We start from the raw sequence: 22,840 nt of genomic DNA on the forward strand, positions 1-22,840 counted from the left end.
TATAACACTGTTAGTTCTACTATATTTACACTTACAATGCTTGTGAGTGATAATTCAATAAGGTAAAGCACTGTCTTAAGTTGGAAGTATCAAGACTCGAATTTGGGCTTTCCTGTGACTCTACGCTATCGTTGTCTTCTTCTTTTCCATGGTTTATTAAAGCTCTTAATTTTGTATCTTGCTCTAACTCGGTAAGGCTTGCGCGGAAAGAGATTGTGGGGAACGGACGACCTTTTGCCGTTACGTACGAGCAAGCAGTGCGGCCCGTGCGTTCAACAGAGTCGGTTCACTCTACCTCGTATTAGACTACATCGCGTCGATCATCTGACAAGCTGAAAAAAATTACGTAAATATTACAACATTCAACATCGATTATGAAACATCAGTAACAGTAATTGAACAGCTGAACTGTTTTTCCTAACTCCAGAACACTTCCCAACTGCCGAGTGCACGCTGCCCGTTGGCGTTTTGTTTAAATCTTATTATTTTACTTTGATTATTGGTGATTAATTTTTTTTTATTTGACCCCGCACCTGTGTTGTGAACTGGATTATTGTGTGTTTTTGTTCCGATATTTTTTTTTGGATTGTCACACGCGTTTATTGGTAAGTATCTACTCCTTTAGCTAGTAAGTAAGATGTAAATATTATCCTCATTATTCGATGTCTCTGGTGTATTACTGTTTCTTCAATTGCTACTTAGCTTAAAAATAATGACAATTTTAATGAAAGTATACATATATCTTACCTTTATTTAGGATTATTTTACATATCAACAACTGTTGTATTTTTTAACGTATCAAAGAGTTTAAGTTGTATATAGTTGATTAATGATTAAATAAAAAGCCTAATCAACGTATAGTTTGGTTGTTTGTAGTACTTAAAGTTATAAAAACAACCGTCGCTGCGAAGCACTTTCATCGACGGCGTGAAGTGGTGAGGATTTTTCCAGCCAATAGATGAACTACACCTACCTACCTTCATACTCTACATATAAGTAAATGAGTCCTTGTTTCTGATATACAGTTCAACATCAAACGAGTGTGACTGACGTCTTTTTAAGTTAGCAAGATTTATTGTCAATTAAAAACAAGGCTTCATGTGTATCCAAAAGGATTAAAACATTTTATTTCTACCTCTAGGTACGGTTAGACATTGCTAAAGCTAGCCAACATGGGCATGTTACACGGTAGACGGTATCTTGTTTTTAAGGATAAGATAGGTAGGTATATTTTATAAATCTCCTTTAAGAATAATAACAGTTATTGTTTGTTTTAATTACATGCCTGCCATGCGAAAAACTCACCAGCTTTGTTATATTTTTAATACTTTTAAAGAGTCTAAATTATTTTATATTATTTTAAGCTGATGATTTAGATTCCTTAAAAGATTTGCTCGCCAAGCGATTATTTATTTAACTGATTTGTTATGTTATCAATTGTATTGGTCAGATTATTGTGAAATAAAATTTTAGGTACGTACATAATAAGATAAAAGTAAAAAATATAGGTCAATTAATTGCCCATAAAATGGTAGTTGCAATACTTACCTAGTTTTTCATACAACGGCCATTGAGTCCATAGTGTAGGTATCGTTATTTACTTCTGTGTTCCATAAGAAGCATTGTCATTCGTAGGAATAGGTACCTATAGGTATATGTCCTGAACAATTTTGATTTAAATTCAAATTATATAGAGTAGCTTAACTTCCTCTAACCTATCGTGGTCTAAACTGATATTTTTATTCTAAAAAAGTTTCTATGAAAATAACTTTTATACTTAGTAGGTAGTAATTCTGTTTAATTTAGTCATTTTGTTAAAAATGATGTTTCATAACATAACTAAGAAAATACTTATGTAAGTGCCTACTCAATAAAATAATGATATAAAAAAACAACAACAGATATTTTTTTAACAAAAAGTAGGTAACAAAATATAATAGTTAATAGGGTTTGATGTAGCCATATATCACATGTAGGTATTACATAAATAGGTACTAAAACAAAACTTTCTATAGATCATAAGATCCACGCTATAAATGCCGTATGACTGGGTCGACCGTCCAGTGGCGCCCTCATTAGGGGAATTATGTTTTCTAATAAACCAATTATTTTCCATATAAATCAGTACTTTAATATTGTCGATCTGCTTATTCCCCGATTTTTGATCTATGTGATGTAGTTTTGTATTACTTACTTTTGACTTTATCACTTAAACGAAAAAGTGGCCACCATTATTTTGCCGTTTAGTTGATAATGATAAAGCAAAAAATAAAACATCAATAAAAGAATCAGTGGGGCAACAATATTAATACACTGATTTATACATACAGAAGTTTATTGGTTTATTAGAAAACTCAATTCCCCTAATGAGGGCGCCACTGGACGGACAGAGCCCTCTAAATAGGTACACAATCTACCTATAATGTTTTTTAGAATTGTTCAATTGTTCGGTTTGTGTTTTTTTTTTTGTAATTAATGGTGTATTCTCATTTTTATTCATCCAACTGTTACAAGAATAATCATAATAATACAATATGTTGTTTGTTGTGTGTGTATTAACAAATTGAATATTTCTGTATCACTTGTAATTGGTTTTCTACATCCGGCTGCTTTGTCGCACAATACCTGCCTACTTACATTACTCATTGAAGGTTTTTTCTCATGTCATAATACTGACTAGCGTAGGCATATCAATAGGTATTTAACTTACGAGCTGAGACAGTGTGTTAAAATAATGACAGACTCAACATAATTAAATAAATAAATATATTATAAAATACCAAAACAAAATTTAATTTATTTAAAGTTTCATTTACCACAGAATTTACAAATCCTTATATCAGATCTATCACAGCAATTTTAAATAGTTTGTATTTTTATTCGTTAATAGGTATTTGAATAATGTCTACATAACTTATTTATGGTGATTGAAGTTAAGTAAGGTGCTAAGCTATAGAACTTTTTTAGCTAACTATTAAAAAAGACAAAAAAGTTCAATTAATTCAACATAATAGACCACGAAACTTTTACTAGATTTATAAGTGCAGTTTCTGGACCAGCTTTAGGTGCCCTGTCGGTGATTAGAAGGTTATCCATTAATTACTAGGCACCCAGTATATCGTCGGGTGAGAATACGTTTGTGCTATACCTACGCCACTTAGGTACATTGGTTTGCAGGAGAGCGAAGATAAGCAAAAAAAAATTTTTTTATCGAAAAGTTTTAAACTTCGGAAATATTGAATAATTTAGGCACATATGTTTACTATGTATAGCACCATTCAAATGTTTTAAGTATAGTGGTTATAATTAAATAAAATCATTTTTATTAATGCCATGTCCGTTTTGATGACATGACACAAAAGTTTTGGATATGTCACACTTTTGTGAGAAATTTCTGTTATTAATAGAGTGTCATTATCACATAGTAAAATGCGGATATGGCACAACATTATTGAAAAATATTATTTTTCTAAAACCGATTAGTTTCAATATAGCATATTTTTTTGTTATTTTAGGAATAGTTAAAAAACTATTTTCTAAAAATGGATATGGCACAAACGTAGTCTCAGCCGACGATATTTATCAGAACACATTGTATTTTATACGGTAACAAACCTTTGTAACACACCTGTGTTACAATATATTTGGTCACTTTGGCCGACGCTATTTGATGCTGACTGTGCATGGGGGTCAAATCGGTAGCTCTTATAAAGTCCACTAACTATCCTAAGCCAACGCTTTTGTTTGCTCCCCAGGTACTTAACGTGACACCGTGTAAAATTTTATCTTAAATTAAATAAAATGTAAAAAAGAGATCGATCTTTAGTACCAAAATAAATTCTGTGATCGGAACCCTTGGGACGCGAGCTCGACTCAGCTGCTATTTAATGTTTAATATAGGTACCTACTGTAATATACCTACCGCATCAAAAGGGACTAGACAATATAAAAAACTTATAACTAAAACAGTTTCATCACTAGTTAGCATGAAATGAAAGGTGAAATGTTCTGCAGCCGGTACGGCAAATTAGGCTAACTGTTGGGTTTCCATTACGTAAAAGGCATTCACGAACCCGTGGGTATGGCTGTATGGATGGTGTCAACATTATAAGCCGCTCCCTCGGCTAGTTGTTGCCGAATTAACTGCGAAACTACCTTCGTCCCTGTCTCTATTACCTATTCATAGTTTAGGTACGCGTAACAATGCTTAAAATCATATTAGAAAATGGAATTTGTTGTGCGAGAATACGGTAAGCAATTGAATGAGTTTTCCCTGTTACGGCTGTTATTCGAGGGGAGCTGAATGTAACAAAGTTAACTTTATGCTAACAAATAACCAAATATTTTACTCGATATTATAATGCTTATGAAACTGACTGGCATAGTGATAGGTGATAAACACGCAACCATCGTAGGTCGGTTAATATGGTATGAGACAAGAAGGAGGCCTATCATAATGTAAGTAACTAGTGAGATCCAAAATGTCAATAGCGAGTTCGCATTTAACAACGGATGGACTAATCCTAATAAGAAGATTGGAGGGTCTGATGGCAGTCGCTTTCGTAAAAACTAATGCCTACGCTAATTCTAGGGATTAGATGCCCCCACAGACTCCCATGAGCCGTGGCAAAATGCCGGGACAACACAAGGAAGAAGCGTCCTTATATTTTATTTATATTTTAGTTAATGTCTACATGTTTAATAGTTATTCCAAATAGAGATAAATCTGTACATTGCGAATTCATAATGACTCGATTTAAACGATTTAGCCAGTATTAATAGTTAGTCGGAATAGAGATAAATCTTGTAGGTACATTGCGCATTCATAATAGTAAGGCATATATCTAGAGAGTGACTTAAATTTGCGTAGGTATGGGTTGTTAGTAGTTCAGTAATCGGTTAATGTGTTCTACACGCTGCATAAGCCGTGACCACTACCTACGATCATCACGGGCAAATGGGCGTGTTAAAGGCGAAATAGGTTAGGTTAGGTGTCCCGCAAGAAGGTAAAATGGGCTTAGAAATGTGTACTGAATTTCTTCTTGATACAATTCTATGGTATTTAGGTACTCGATGCAACATTAAAATAATTATAAGTAATTAATAAAATAAACTCATGTTATAAGTTTATAATTTACGAATAAGAATTGGAACCATAGTATTTGTTTTATTTTGTAAACATTCTGTGATCTTAGGTCTTTTGTTATATAGGTATTAAAGAATATAAAAAAAATATTTATAAAAAAAAATCGGTTCAGTCGCAGGTATCCCATGACAACTTTAATAACAAAAAACAGCCCTTGCCTAAATACACCTTTATCCAATAAACAATAAACAAAATCTAAGTAATTTATTGATAAATCTGCGCGTAAGAGTGGACATATGCTTGCACAGCATGCGTCATCGATGAGTCATGACCTTTCAGTGAGCATTCTCCGATTTTTTTTTAAATCACAGGTCAACGGTCAATAGGATAATATAAAAGAATTAAAGGACTTCAAAACTTCCTTGTTAAGAACTATGTTTATGTACTATTATATAGGTAGGTACCTATATAATTTAGACATTAACCTATTAAGTAAACTAGATCCCAACAAATACATACATGTGAAATAAGAGCCAAGTACAATATTAAGAATATGTGTCGTTGTTGACTCGCCAACAAAAGATTTGAGATCTATATGGGTGCCAAGTTCTGTGATGTGTAGAAAATCCTGAAATTATGAAGGATTTAATTGTCTTGGCTAGTTTTTAACAACAAACCAAATTTTTGAAAAAGTAACATAGATAAATATATATTACCTATATGCCTATACGTAAAAACTAGCCAAGACAAATCCTTTATAATTTCAGGATTTTCTAACCAGCACAGAACTTGGCACCCATATAGATCTCAATTCTTTTGTTGGCGAGTCAACAACGACACATATTCTTAATATTGAACTTGGCTCTTATTTCACCTTTATGTTTTTGTTGGGATATCATTACTTTTTGTACAGGAATTATTATTTATAGTATTCATCATGGAAGCAGTTTGCCTAAGCTGAAAAGGAGACCTTCGCTAACGCGCCGTTAATTGTCAAAAAGTTTAATCAAACATATTTGCTGTGACTTATTTAACAATGGTGATTTTTAATAAAAAGACTCGTCAAGATCGCTTACCTACTTTCTAATGCTAAAAAAAACGAACCATAATAGTCTACCTTCATGGCAAATATCAAGTTTCTAAGTGATCTAGAAGTGGGTTAGGTTTTTGGTCTATAAGTATTCATTATCTTTTTTCCATCGAAATATCAATAATTTCCAGTTTTCAGATTTTTTCCCTATATGTACACCTAATAGTCTACCTTGACGCCAAATATCAAGTTTCCAAGTGATTTAGAAGTGGGTTAGGTTTTTGGTCTATAAGTATTAATTATTTTTTTTCCATCGAAATATTTATAATTTCCAGTTTTCAGGTTTTTCCCTCTATATGCACCTAATAGTCTACCTTGATGCCAAATATCAAGTTTCTAAGTGATCTAGAAGTGGGTTAGGTTTTTGGTCTATAAGTATTATTTTTTTTTTTCCATCGAAATATTTATAATTTCCAGTTTTCAGGTTTTTCCCTCTATATGCACCTAATAGTCTACCTTGATGCCAAACATCAAGTTTCTAAGTGATCTAGAAGTGGGTTAGGTTTTTGGTCTATTATAAGTATTAATTTTTTTTTCCATCGAAATATCTATAATTTCAAGTTTTCAGATTTTTCTATCTATATCCACCTAATAGTCTACCTTGATGCCAAATTTCAAGTTTCTAGGTCATCTGGAAGTGGGTTAGGTTTATGATCTATATGTCAGTCAGTCACAAAAATGTCGGTTTTTAAACGTTAATTTATCAATAACTGTTTGGGCTACGCTTATGAAATTTTGTATTTTGGACAAACTAAGGGACTTGAATACATGTGCCAAATTTCATGTATGTAGCGTAGCGTGCGTAGGTTAAGTAGGTTTCAAGTTGTGAAGGGGTCAAAAGTAGCTCGAAATGGTTCGTGTAATATTACACACGGTTGCTGCGTCGCCAGTTCCTTTTTCTTTGAACTTGGCTGGACACGCTACCGCGTGTCTAGATATATTATGAACAATCTTATGCAGCCAAATTGTATATTAGAATTATTCGAGCCGTACCCGAAAATAAGTATCCATTTTCGACACGAAGTCTACACGAAGACGACAAACAAACATGGTTCTCAAAAAATATTTATCTTATTTTTACCTAGCCAAACGCAGCTATATTATCGCAATACATATTTGTTTAAATGTATGTATATAAAACAGTGAATACTTATGATGGCGAGGAAATCTTAGAGCCCAGACATTAAATTATATTATTATATTTACCTACCGAACCATGATCAAAGCAAAGTATTTATATTTTCGCATTTCGATATAGTATAATATAATATTTGTCCAATACCTAATATAAATATTTTTTTCGACGCAATATAAACCAGAAATATCTCGATGCCTGGTAAGGCGAGCAGCGATTCGGCTATACATACTTTCTATTCATATATGCCGGGACCCGTTGAAACCAATTAGACGGCAAATGGATATGCCGCAATGGAATATGTCGCTTCTTACCATCATATTTTCTGGTCACGTTTCAGGTTACTGTTCCGTTGTTGCGTGAGCCACTTTCAATGAATACAGTCCAAATGCGTAGATGTGCATTGAATGTAATTAATACGCAATTAAAACACACATTGCGTAGCCTGTAACAGCTTAACAGCTAGATTGCAAATGAATAACTATTATAAAGAATACTTGCATCTTCCTATAAATTTATTAAAGGATTGACAAAGGAGGCGACTGACGAGGCAGTAACTCGTAGGAGAAAGCGCAAATCTGCACCAGTGCCTCTAACAAACTCTAAATTTGCCAAAAGACAGTACTACCATCAATCTGCTAAGCTATATAACACCATAAACGGGCAACTCGATATCTACCCACAGCAACTATATGACTGTAAAAAAATCGGTACTGAATGGCTAAACATTTTAACATACAAAGAAATTGAATCTATCTTGCAATAAAATTAAAAAAATAAAATAAATAATAAAAACAACACGTAGACACATGAACACACACACACACACACACACACACACACACACACACACACACAAGCACGCATACGCACACACGCATATTAAATAGAAATTTGTCAAAATGCATGGTAAATTGTATTAAAATTTGATTTACTTAGTTTTTAATTTAAAGTATCTTACCTTATATTAAGTATAAGATTAAGACTTAGAGAATTATGGTAAATCTTTGTAACTAATAGAAGAGCGGAGCCTTCTGGCACAAGTATTTGTTTACTAAAAAGAAGGTTCTTGTTTTAGTTCTAGTTAAAATGTATTATTGTGTAACCAATAAATCATTTTTCATTTTTCATTTTTCATTTTTCATTTTTCATTTTCATTTTCACAAAAAAAACATGTAACATAACAAAAAAAATGTTTTCTTCTTAAGTAATGTAAAATAATCTTAAGGATATTCATTAATTGAGTGTCTTTGTGACTTGATATAGCATCATGTTCGCGGATTAATTAAAATCTACTTGCTAAAATTACTTATGTACCTACGTACGTTCTACTTCCTTATCTAAATTAATACCTATAATATAATTATCATATTACAAAATTATAATGACTGTGTCACAACTATAACTAGCTTCACCGAGGCTTGTCCCTTACTCCTACCAAGACTTTTGCCGTGATATTTAAACAAATAAAAAAAAGTTTATTTAATATTTCCCCCATTTCGAGGCCTTGCGCAATGATTTTGGCTCAAGTCCAAGATGTCTTGCCAAGGGTCAAAGACCGTACTTTTTGTCTGGCGTATTATGTTATCATTTTCTTGCAAGCGGGCAACAATACGCATAAGAATATAAAGTAATCACTTACGCTAAAGAATTATTACTCACCTCTCTGCAAAAATAACCATTGGAATTCCATGGTCTCCAAATATTTCGATATCACACCTGTAATTTAACGTGTATATCTATGCAATTTTTATAACTATTGTTTTTCCCATTAGGGTGAGGTAGCCATCAATGAACGAAAACATTGTACCTTAATATTTTTCCAGATCATTTATTGTTTAAGTACCTATCTAGGTCTAAATAATATAGCAAAAGCATTTTTTACTAAAAGATCATAAGAAACATTTCTAACGTTTTTAAAAGATGAATTTTTATTGAGCCAATATGAACCCGTACTAGCCTCTTAATTTAAATTGTTCGTAAAATAACTGAAAATATACATAGATATCATAAAATATTTATCATGGGCTTAGGGGAAGGTTGCTATCATTGGACCGGCGCTTTGAATGGACCATCTAAATATTTTAAAACCTACGCATGCTTAAACAGAGATAGACAACTAGACACGGTACAAAGTGTCCTTGAGCGATCCAAGCGGCCCCACCGCTTCCTCAGTCGCGCCGCGCTTCTCGGCGACGAGTGAAGTGAGCAAGTGTGTTTCGAGCGTTGGCGATGTAATGATTACGCGAAAGAGAAACGAAAGTGTGTCATTATAATATTTGCATTTGTTTGAGTGTATTGAAGTATGATGGTTAGAAATCGATTAATCATTAAATTTATAATAATAGTTTCTGGCCAGATATTTTCGTAATTTTTATTTTTTTGTTATTTGATACCTAGTTGCTATCAATGGACCGCATGTATGTCCTATCATCGGACCGGTCCAATCATGGCAACTTTTTTTTTCAGTTTTAAAAATGTCATCTAAAGAAGGCTGCCATACGTCATGTACTTATCTTCCATTTATATATTTATTTACTCTTAATAAAAAATAAAAAATATATTAATATAAATAAAAATGACAAATTCTATGTCTCCTTGATTGGACCATCAGCAAAAAAATCCTAATTCCATTGATGGTGACTCCGTGGTCCAATCAAGGTGACCCTGGTCCAAACAAGGCAACAGTGCGAAGAACCCTTTTCACGCTTTTTCTCCTAGATTATTAAACTGTATTAATTTGCCTGTAAGGTAAAGAATAAATATATTTCAATGGTTCAAAATTATCAAACTTGTTTGAATTTCTTACATGAATTGTGTAAATTATAAGGCAGCGAAATTAAGTGGTCCAATGATAGCAACCTTCCCCTATTATGTACTAAGGAGATTCCATAACAACTAACCATTAGTCTTGTATTTCGAAGGAAAATACCCTGCTATTTTATTTCGCTATTTTTCTGAACGTTAGAACGTCATTACGTGTCAAGCCGCAAAAAGAAAAGCAGAAAAATCAAAAGCAAAAGCATTTCCCCAGTACACTTCCTTTTTACAAAAGCAGTTGGCACCAAGCGATTAGTTAAAGATTTTTCTTTTGTTTTAAATAGTAGCAGCACTCGGAATACATCCATTACTTTAACAATATTTTGTTATTCTTTATTTAGTATAAATCGTATTTTATTAATTTGATGCTCAAAAAAAATCAATAAAATAATATTAATAAAAGTCATACATTGAAATTAGTTTTGAGGTTAGAACCTCTTCCAAAAGTGATAGACGTGATAGATAGAAAATCTGAGGTATTAAAGATCTTTGGCAGCAATTCAAAGACTAACGCAACGAATAAAGTAGTTATAATCCCGCAGCAGCGACAAATTAATCATTATGTATCAAAAAGAGACCGAAGTTTGCCAATGTGTTACTGAACTGAGAAAAAACTCAGCCATTGATGCGGGGGATCCGAATGTGAGAAAGTAGTAGGTACTATGTTTAACAGTTCTCTAATGCAAATATCAATGGTTAGTGAACAAATACTTTCTAACTTGTTCGTTCACTTTCACTGCTAGGCTCGAAGGCCAAAAATAATTTGCAATCATTTAAAAACGCTACCTTATTGTGAGCTCCGTATGTTTTGTGTCCAATTGCGCGCCGCCGCCGCGAGCCTAAAGTAGGAGTAACGCGTTACTTCAACGTAATAACGTAAGAATAGATTTTTGACAGTTATTAATTGACGTTCAAGTATGTATATGAAGCTAGAGTGCTAATACTTGCAGTTAAACGGTAGGACTTAGCTTCATATGTTTATTAGTCCGTGTATAACAAACAACGTAGCCTCAAGTGTGAAATATAATTAATTTTAAAGTGCCCTTGTTACTGAGGCATGTGTATTTAACGGGTTCGAAATAGCAAGTATATATGACTCTTTAATTGGCCACGGTCATGATCTTTCTGGTCAAAATTACAGGATTTAAGTGTTTTTTTTTTTTATATTTGTATTGCTTAGCTGCATAACGAATTGAATTTAAGATAAGTATTATTTCTGTCTTTCAAATGTATATCACGTAATATTTCCGTAAATAATTATGTATATAGCGGTATAATACTCTTCGCTCGTATACATATAATACTCCTTTTGGATATTTTATAAGAGTATCGCCAGTGGTATGTTAATACGTATACGTAATAACTCTGGGATTACAAATGTACAACTAGATGAAACGAATGGATAAGGAATTACTTAAATTTATACGTTACTTTTGTTTCGTTATCCATTCGCTTCGTTTAATTGTTCCTATCCTGCATTTATTAATTTCCGGGCAGTGGTAGTCTATTTTTTCAAACGATAGATGCAATTGCTGTTCTAATACAGTCGTCGGTATGGCCTGTTGAAGAGAACGGAAGGAATGTGACCTATTCGGAATGCCGCGGGAGACCGAGCCTTGTCGCGCCGCGCCGTGGCGCGCCAGCCCACCGCAACTCAGGTGGGATCCACGCACACTCGCGCCATCTATATTATAGATAGGTACTTAGCTAGAAACGTCCAACTAAACAAAACACAAAACACATCTTTGAAAATTATTTTTGGGTCATATATATTTGTGGTAGGTAGGTACCTACATTTTGGAACAGGTAAACACATACTTTTAGAAGCTTTTATTTAACTGATTCAGTTTATTGGTACGCTTGCAAGCAAGATTCGAAAGACTGACCAATGTCCGATTGGGTTGAGCATACTCGTTTGTACAGTCAGCAATAATAGTTGCTAAGCGGGCGAGGTGTCGAAAATTATCTTGACGCGACTTTATTGTTAAGAGAATAAGAGCGCGTCAAGGTAATTTAGAACACCTCGCCCGCTTAGCAACTATTATTGCTGACTGTACAGATATAACTTCGTTTACAATCCAATTGTAAAACCTCTAAACTGATTGAGGATGGGGATTGAAACTGCAGCTTTATCGACTTACTTGTTAGGTTCGTCTCGATTCTTTGACTGCACAAGGATAGATATATCTACTGGAATGAACTTGTATAGCAAATAAAATATAGGTAGGTATTATTACAGGCACTTACTCGTATTAATACCAAATGTAAATATCTCAACTAGTACAAAACAAGTAGCGACCGACCAAGGCCATTTTAATATTATTTCGATGTTATCTAAAATATACTCACTTTAATTAAATGTACAAATATACATACGTACGTTCAATAATAGAACATAGGCACTTAACATTCTAAAGGAAATATATAATAAACATAAAACGTAGTTGATAAAAGCTAAATAATTTTGAGAAATATTTTTACCTACCGTAAAGGGATTGTTTCAATTAATTTTACCACAAATATTACAGGTAAATAACTTATAAGGAAAATAAAAGCTTACAAAACAAAGCTTACAATATTCTTTTTGATATTCGAGCAAAAGAATCGTATAAAATAATAGATTCCGGACATATAAATAGGACAGACGCATACATAAAATTAAATACTGTATATAGAGGAGTAATAAATTGATAATAAGTTATTGTAAACATCTTTTCGTCATCCAAGTCAGTGCAGCCACCTTATACCTCTCGCGTAGAATGATAGTATGACAGTTCATTTTTAAATGGAGAAGGGGAGCTGGGGGCTTAATGTAACAGGGGTAAGTAGTAACGCTCAGTTTTGACGGGGAATTAAAAACATGTTAATTTTTTTTTGTTGCTGAATGACTTTATTATTACTCGAGGAATAACGTAAACACCGCCATTGCCCCGCCAGATATCGAAGTGAGTGAATGTGCATACGAGCTCTGTTTCGACCAGGTATCGTTTAAAAAATACAATTGAAAATAATTTAATTGTTCATTGTGTTTTCATTGCTACAATGTAAATTTAATTGGTTTTCATTTGCTTTTTTTTAAATACTTCAGATACTTCTATAGCTTATCGTTTTTGACATATTTAATTAAACAGACATAATGGGCCCATGGGGCAAGTAGTTACATAAAGCAGGGGCACGTTGTAACATATAAGTGTAACATATTTTTTTGCTCTCTAATAATTGTGCATATACAAATACAAATATTTGTATATATAATATTATTATGACTCGTTGTAGGTATAGTGCATTACAAATTACTAGCGGTATTTTGTGCATTTTTTTATTCTTCTTTACTCTAGCATTGCCCAAGCGCTGCTGCTTGCTGAAGCGCTGGTGACCTGACGGTAAGAGCGTGCGACTTTCAATCCGGAGGTCGCGGGTTCAAACCCCGGCTCGTATCAATGAGTTTTTCGGAACTTATGTATGAAATATCAGTTGATATTTACCAGTCGCTTTTCGGTGAAGGAAAACATCGTGAGGAAACCGGGCTAATCCCAATAAGGCCTAGTTTCCCCTCTGGGTTGGAAGGTCAGATGGCAGTAGCTTCCGTAAAAACTAGTGCTTGCGTCAAATCTTGGGATTAGTTGTCAAGCGGACCCCAGGCTCCCAAGAACCTTGTCAAAATGCCGGATTGACGCGAGGAAGAAGAAGACTCTAGAGAAGACTCTAGCATTGCCCAGAAAAATATGCTAAGTTATTGTATTGTATTTTTTTTATAGAATGTGATAATAAATATATGATAGATGGAGATTATTATTACACTTACATATTCCCCTACAAGAAAAAATCTGACAAAGGATTAAAAACTCAAGATGTATATAGGTCGCCAGTAAATGAAGTTCTGGAAAAAAGAGTCAGCATACGAAACGCAGCCAAAACATTCGACTTGTGCCATACATATCTCACTTTCCTGTTGATTATTATCCTGTTGTATCCTGTTGATTATTTATAGTCAAAGATTATAATCGTCATAAGATGGAATAACAATGAATAATACAAGACTGTGAACCAATAAAAACTTTTTTGTTTCTTATAGATGTTGCCATTCTTTTAGTTGTTACTACTGGCCCCGAGCCTGTTACAACTAGCCCCAAAGATGAGGTAAGTTGTAACAACTCCCATTTCTCCAAAAAGTGCCTGGTGTAAAAGATGTGTAAACATTTTAAATCATTTTTTTATCGGAATTAGTGCTTAGATAAATACTTTACAAACCCTCTTACTCAAAATCATAAAATTATACATATTTTAGACAATACAGGCCTTTTTCCAAAAACTGTTACAACAAACCCCCCGCTCCCCTAGTTGTCATGTTTGAAGACATTTTGTGGAATTTTATCTCAATAATTTACTTACAAATGTATAAGTAAAATTTAAGTAATAAAATAATAATCCTGTAAAAACTTATTTTTTTAAATTAAGCCGAACTAAAGGAAACTTACAGGAACTGTCGTAGGGACCATCATCCGTCGCGAGAGGTATTGTAAATAGTTGTGGTTTTGATATAAAACTATGCTCTAATAAGCAAAAGACGTTTGCGAGTACAAACTTTTCCAAAGTTACGCCGTTCGAGACCAGTAGGAGCTCTTTCTCGATATATGAGAAATCTTTTTAGTCCTTTGCGTTTACGTCGGCAGAGAAGAACCGAGACGTTATTGAAATTCTTATGCTGATTTCTGGAAACAAGAGTGTAGGTACCTATATAGAGTTTTAAATTGAAATACAGGCGCATGCTGAAAGAGGCTTAGAGTTGCATGCTCCGAGAAATGCTGAAAGGAAGGACAAGTTGTAAAATACGTGTAGGGACATTCTATATTTTATAATATTGAATCAGTCGCGTGAGTTTCTGCTCCTTTTAAAAGTAGGTAAGTATATTACGAGTCGAGTATGTATTATGAAATGAAATGAATATAAGTAATAATGTATTATAATGTGAACATAGGATTTACACAGTAAATAGAATGAATAAAGAGATGATAATTAAGATTTTCTATTTCAAGACTGGCTAAAGAGCCTGAACTGAATCATGAATAAAGAAAAGTCTCACAATAGCCGTAAATTAAATAAACCTCCAAGTAAGAGAAAAATATAAAAAGCAAGTGAGGCAAATTTTGCGCCGCGCCCGCCGGCTGTCGTGCTTGAGCTGCAATCACATTTTTAATATTATGGTAAAAGATAATATCTGTAGGAGATAAACGAGCGTAAAAACGTCGCAATGTGGTGTTTAAAAACACTTAAGACTAGTTATTTACAACGTTCATACTCGTATTTAATTAGGTACTTCTGTACCTAATAATAAAGATTCTTCTTTACTGATGTAGTAGGATCTACTTTGGTACTTAATAAAAAAAAATAAGGAAAAAATAGTTACAAAGTGATAACGTAACGTCTATCGTTATCGCAAGAGCATCAACTTACATCATTCTGGGTCTCGGTACTGACTAAAATAACCGACTTGGTTTAAAATTACATCTCAAAATATTTTTTATAGCGGAAAAGCTGCATTGCGAGACTTGCATCTTCTAAACTAAGTACCTATTAGCAGCTCACAAAATACACCTAACCTTTATTAATATGTCTTATAGTTTCCGAGTAAATAAATTGGCTGTGACATAGAGACGGACGGACGGATGAACGGACGAATGGACATGATGAAATTATGTATAAGGGTTCCGTCTTTGCAATTTTGGCAACGGAACTCTAAAAAAAGGGAGTGCAAGAAGATTTGTGGAAAATAATTAGAAAGAAGTCAGCTGGCTCGGTCCGGAACTTGCTCGTCATTGTCGGCCATTTCCTCTTGAGCGGCGTACAATGTCGCCCATGACGAATCGTGTTACAAAAGGCCTCTGTCCGGTCATCCAATCGGCTACGTTAACTCCGCCTTTACCTCAGAACCCCTAGTGTAAATTTCATTCGATAGCGAGACGAGCGTGCGCATTTGCGTTATGTCTATTTTTATATGGGATTTTGAACAGCGTGCCAAGCGGGAGGTTTTGGAAACTCAATATCTCATACGAAATGACATTTAACGAAAACGCGTACGTCACGTTACGCTATCGAATGAAATTTACACTAGGGGTACAACTCGTGTCATTTCTCGACCGATTTAGATTTTACCCATATAACCATTCCAGTCGCAGAATCACAAAGTGGTAACTAAATGTCAGATGTGTCGTAACAGAGTCCACACAATGTGTCTAGAATTGTTTCGAAACAAAGTGTCGTCGCCGTGTCTACACTTTTCCGTAACAAGGTGTCGACACATTTGTGTGCACTTTGCGTGCGGTTTGCGACTAAATCTGACAGCAAATTTGTGACAGCAAATGTCAATATAAAATACCTCTTGAAAACCAAGGTTTGTCAAACTACTATTAGTGTCTCGTGTGCTCGTAATTCTAGTAAGTCATCATGGGCAATGCAAATGATAATAATCGACCGAAACCATATAAACACCCAACACCCGTCAACCTTTTACAGAAAAGTTTTTAAAGAAATTCAATAAGCTACTTAGGTCAGGCAACGAATGCTCCAAAAGTTGTAGAGGGAAATGCTCGGAACACAATTTTTGACTCCGTAACTCGGTTTGACAAGTTAGGAGGTGAACATATCAAAAGTCCCCGGCCGTAGCCCTTGAGCGGGGGGGAGAGAGGGGGCTTTGAAGGTCCCATTTTCCCGTTTTTCGATTATATCTCGGAAACTATGCATCTCAGCGACATGGCCACTTATACAAAATGAAAGTTAATTTAATTTGTTACAAGTTTATTCCGTCAACTTTTTCGATATGTTGAATAGTTTTTGAGATATCCGCTCTTGAAAGTTTATTTAGGGCTCTCAATTTTATCTTGATATATCTATATCAGTGAAGGTGCTATTAGGCCGTGTTTGGTATCGTTTTCGTATAAATCTTGGGTGCTGAATCCATTTAAGATATCACATTGACACCATTCCACAACATAAAAATAAATCTTTTTAGGGTTCCGTACCTCAAAAGGAAAAAACGGAACCCTTATAGGATCACTCGTGCGTCTGTATGTATGTCCGTCTGAATACACAAAATAGTTCTTTACCTATAGATGACAGGAAAACCTATTAGAAATGTGCAGTCAAGCGCGAGTCGGACTTAATGTACGGAACCCTTAATACGCGAGTCCGACTCGCACTTGGCCGGTTTTTTTGAAACTCTTCTTGACGCTTAACCGCTGAACCGATTTCGTTGAAATTTGGTATAGAAATAGTTTGCGTCCCGGAACAGGACATAGGATAGATCTTATAACCAAAATCATCTTTTGAAGGTGTGAAAAGTGGCGTGGAAATTTGTACGGGAAATCAATAACCGCAGAACCGATTTATATGAAATTTGGGATGGTCTACATCTTTGATTTAGTTAAAAATGATGAAAAAACATGACTTCAAACCTAAACTTAAACAGTATTAACTTCAAGAAGTCAATTCTGAATTCCCCCCTACACCTCATTTCACACCTTTAAAGGGTGATTTTTGAGATAACTTTATTATATCCTGTCTCGGGACTCAAAATATATGTGTACCAAATTGAAATTAAAACTGTTCAGCAGTTTAAGCGTGAAGAGGAGTTTAAAAGAAAGTATTTTAATAAGTTTATATGTTTTTACTTCGGAATGGTGTCAATGTGATACCTTAACTAAATTTGGTACTGCGAATTTATACGAAAACGATACCAAAACATGGCCTCGTAGCTTTACTGTTGTAGAAGTCAAAATAAAATTGAGTGCCCTAAATTCTTATTACTTGGCCAAACTTGTGTAGAAGGAAAAGGTAAAATAAAAGTCTTCGGCAGGAATATAAGACACAAATATATTTTTTTTTTGCGTTACTATTTCATTCATCAAATATAAACATACCTTGATTATACTATTCTAGTGAGATCCTCATAGATAAACAAAAACATTTACTTAAAAAATTACAAGGTCGAAATGTCACGGAACTTTTTTTTTTTTCCTTTATTAAGGGGCTTTTTCGATTGAACGAATATGTCACCCCATAAAAAACAGACTTAATTAACAAAGTTAAAAGAAAGTAAATAGCTACATCTAGTTTAATTACATCACACATTTCTGTCCCTCAGACCGCACTTAACAATATTTAGTACCTTTTCAACAACCTCAGACATGGGGTTCGAAAGGTAGGTATTACATAACCCAATGGAACTGTCATTGTCATGAAATATCTGTCTTCTAAGTCGCTCATTTCGGACACACTCCATTAATAGTAGATTGTTAACCAAGGGTTGAAAGGCATCCATAACTGACGAGGTAGTTTGGCGCTCGAACGCAGTGAGAGCGCCAATAGTCCGAGACAGAAATGGTGCCTTTCACCCGAGTTAAACACTCTACTTTTCATATCGAATATAAATAACGCAACGCAATGTTACTGTAACGGTTTGTATCATTGTTATATTATATGTATAGTTAATAATCAATAGTAAATAGTTAATGCCCGCATTATTATTGTAAACGGTATTAGGTATATAACGTAAATGCAATTATCTTACTTTATGCAATGCATGTGGTGTTTACCTTTAAGTAATTGTTACGCTAAGCGATAATAGTTAAAACGATTGTAGTTATACTTTACAAAGTGTAAACAATTGTTGGTGAACCAATAAATATAAAATAAAATAAAAAAATAAAAAATATCGAATGCGAGGAAACCAAACAAGACAAGGCAATTTCGCAAAATCAGTTATTGAAGTACCTAATAGACCTACGGCCATGAATTTTTTCCTTGAGACTTACTTGCAATCGGAGACTTTACATGTGTGAAGATTAATATTAACCCCTAGCGAAAATCATTTAGATTGCAATATTTACGAAAACTAGTGTCCGACCGAAGGTTCGGTTTCGGTTTCGGTTTCGGCCAGTTTCGGCCAAAAAATCATGTTTCGGCTGGAGTTTCGGTTTCGGCCAAAAACCAGCCGACCCTTTCGGCCGGGCCGAAACTTACGAAATGGTACTTCGGACAAAGACCAAAAGTTGGGGAATAAGTAGGACAACAATATGAATACCTACATATCGACGCTTATCATGAATAGTGGCACAACTCAAAATGAAATGCTATTGCATTTAATATTTTATCTTTTACTGGTAAGATTTAAAATCGAACCGCGTTTCATTTTGTTTTATACCGTTATTCATGATAAGCGTCGATATATACTGATTCATGTATAGGTACAGAAATTAATTGGTTTATTATAAAATACAATTCCGGTCGACGTTCCACTGGACGGTCAACGCAGTCTTAAGAGGCTGTTAATACCTATAACGCGCACACTGTCTAATTGTATCGGAGTGAATGAGATAGCACTGTCGCATGTTACTGGGCCCTAGGCAAGAGAATAATAAGAAAACTCATCATCTTCCTCGCGTGATCCCGGAATTTTTGCCGAGTCGTGGCAACGGGAATGGGAGCCTGGGGTCCAATTGACAACTAATCCCAAGAATTGGCGTAGGCACTCGTTTTTACGAAAGCGACTGCCATCAGACTGATATTCTAACCCAGAGAGTAAACTAGGCCTTATCGGGACTAGTCCGGCTTCCTCACGAGTACTCACGACATTAGAACCGTTTAATGGTGATTTTAAGCAGGGCCGGATTAAGCATGTCGGGGCCCCCAGTATCAGGTCGGCCCGAGTCGAACGATGTCTTTTTCGCTCTTATTCACTCACTTATTCAGTCATTTTCCTACATACCTCTAATGGCAAATTTTAAGCGAGGCTAAAGGCTACGCTCAACTAGTGCTGCAAAGTTGATTTTCTCAATAGTTTATATTTTGCGAGGCTGAACAGCTGACAATTGATTAAAACGAAGAAAAAACTCTTAAAAGTGTCCCTAGTACAGTTTATCATACGAATGCTCGACCTTAGTTAGCCTCACTTTTTACCTCAATTTACTATTGGTTTGTGTTCCACATGTCATCTACATCAGCTTAGCATTTAGCCTCGCTGCGCCATGCTCGGCCTGCGGTCTCGCGTTTTAATACAATGGACATTGGTTGGAGTCTGTGCCCAACTACTTATCCTGAAGCCTGAAGCACGGCTTTAACTTCGCATGAAAGTTCGCCTGACTGGGGAACTTCGGACTATTAGGCCCAGTTGAAGATCGGTACCCGGCCTTGCGATATTTGTCAACAAAAAATTTCGCGCTCGCTGCGCTCGCGTTTATGGTTTTTTAGTTTTTTAGGTTTTTTAGTTGACCCTATATCTACATGTTAGTTTGACTGGTGAATGAATAGAGTTAGACCAAGAAAATTCTACAATGATTTTGATAGCAGCGCAACTAGTGCAAATGTTATTTATACGTCATAATTTAATAGAAGTTTTGACGTTAAAATAACACTTTCACTGCGTGTGTTATCAAAATCGTTGCAGAATTATCTTGGTCTAACTCTAGTAATTTTCTTAAAAAACTTAAGTAACATCAATTTCAAGGACATTGGGTGTTGACAGCCCCATAATATGTGTGTAAAAGCGGTTTTATGACATTTTTTCAACGATTTTAACAAATCTACAAAAGGTTCGGTTTCGGTTTCGGTTTCGGCCGAAACTAGAGCCCAAGCCGAACATTCGGTTTCGGTTTCGGTTTCGGCAAAAAAACATGTTTCGGTCGGACACTACGAAAACACACATTTATTAACAAACTGCAGTAATTTTAAAATTATTTGTTCAACATAGTATGAAAATCAGCGGGATTGCCTCTTACTTTTTAATTTTATACTTTTTCGTTCTAAAAGCCGCAACAGACTACCGGACCGCACCGCGACCTTGGTGCGCCGCACCACGTAATAACATAATAAAAGTATTTTAAATATTAAATAACAATTTAATTAATAATATAAGAATTTTTTATCTTGTATTTTATTTTATTTTCATGATTATTGTGCTAAATAACTTTAAAAACGAATTTAATATCGTACAAACGTTTAACTGTGGCTGTATAAGATTCTGCCTTTGCTCATATACGCAAGTGTAAGGTTTAAAAAAATATTTTTGGTGTATTCCTTTTGGTTCCCGCCTTATGAAATCGAGTAAATAGAATTAAACGAAAGAAATCAAGAATAATTTATTTTTAACAATTTACTTACATCATTTTTTATAAAAAAAGGATCAACGTGGGATTAGTAAAACTAAACAATTACCAATTGTTCCAAGCGAGGAAATAAAGACACTATTTTTCTATTTTGTTTCCACCCAGTTGTTCGTGGGACGGGGACGCAGAGGAGTACACCACTTTTCTGCGCTAGAGCATAAACGTATCACTTTCTGCGCACCTTTTAGAACAACAACGACCCACTTTCAGAGCATGAGATATGAAAAATATGATACACATCCTCGACGCGATTACATAAGGTGCATAATTCCGAATTCACTTTACGCATGAGGTAGGCGAACTTATTCAATGGAATGTGTCCAGAGCGCAATCTCAATAATAAAACTAGATCCTGCCTACACAACACACTATTATCAATCCAAGGAGAATTAAAGGGTTGTGGCTGTATTGTCTTATACCAAATACCTTTGTCCCTAGATCTCTCGTCGAAATATTCCTTCCACAATTCGCGACACTTTAATTTGACTAAATGTAAACAGTCATTATTGCCCCCATATAATGTTTCAAGTGAAATTCAATGCCATCGCTGCATGCCTGTTTTGCTAATGCATCAGCTGTCTCATTGCCACGTATACCTACATGCGATGGAATCCATTGCAATATTATAACTTTTGCCATAGATTTAGTAATATGTGAAAAATATAAACTTTTATGACAAAAAAAATCTGGACACAATTTAAGAATCACCCAATTGCGTCGAGGAATCATCTGTATTTTTGCTTGTTTCATTACCTCCTCGCTTCTTTTTTGTCCTTTGTATTCTGTAGCAATTTGTTAGATCTGAAAATAAAGATAACTTGCGTCGTCACGGATGTCGATTTATAGGTTTTAGGGAGTGCAGAATTCGAAAACGATGATCATTTTATAATCCAAGATGGCGGCTACGTATTTTGTCATAAAAGTGGAATCCAAAATAGTCATCATTTTCGAAATCTGCGCCCCCTAAAACCTATAAAACGACATCCATGACGACTTTTATGACATAGTGCATGGCCGCCATCTTGGAATCCAAAATAGTCATCATTTTCGAAATCTGCGCCCCCTAAAACCTATAAAACGATATCCATGACGACTTTTATGACATAGTGCATTGCCGCCATTTTTAAATTGAAAATGTTATCATTTTCGAAATCTGCGCCCCCCAAAACCTATAAAACGACACCCATGACGACTTTTATGACATAGTGCATGGCCGCCATTTTGGATTCCAAAATTGTCATCATTTTTGAAAGCGGGGCCCCCTAAAACCTATAAAACGACATACATGACGACTTTTATGACATAGTGCATGGCCGCCATCTTGGAATCCAAAATGGTCATCATTTTCGAAATCTGCGCCCCCTAAAACCTATAAAACGACACCCATGACGACTTTTATGACATAGTGCATGGCCGCCATTTTGGAATCCAAAATGGTTATCATTTTCTAAATCTGCGCCCCCCAAAACCTATAAAACGACACCCATGACGACTTTTATGACATAGTGCATGGCCGCCATTTTGGATTTCAAAATGGTCATCATTTTCTA

The 22,840-nt window shown here is 34.8% G+C and overlaps 1 protein-coding gene across 1 annotated transcript in view; it reads left to right on the forward strand.

Annotated features, from left to right (window-relative positions):
• The first annotated feature begins 230 nt into the window (after positions 1 to 230).
• LOC134804504 (mucin-2) overlaps positions 231 to 22,840 on the forward strand; it is a 93,112-nt gene continuing 70,502 nt past the window's right edge. The window contains exon 1 of the mRNA XM_063777567.1: positions 231 to 605. The gene's annotated coding sequence lies outside the window, so the exon portion shown is untranslated. The remainder of the gene's footprint in view (positions 606 to 22,840) is intronic.

The sequence above is a fragment of the Cydia splendana genome, chromosome Z, assembly GCF_910591565.1.
Source record: "Cydia splendana chromosome Z, ilCydSple1.2, whole genome shotgun sequence".
Classification (NCBI taxonomy): Eukaryota; Metazoa; Arthropoda; class Insecta; order Lepidoptera; family Tortricidae; genus Cydia; species Cydia splendana.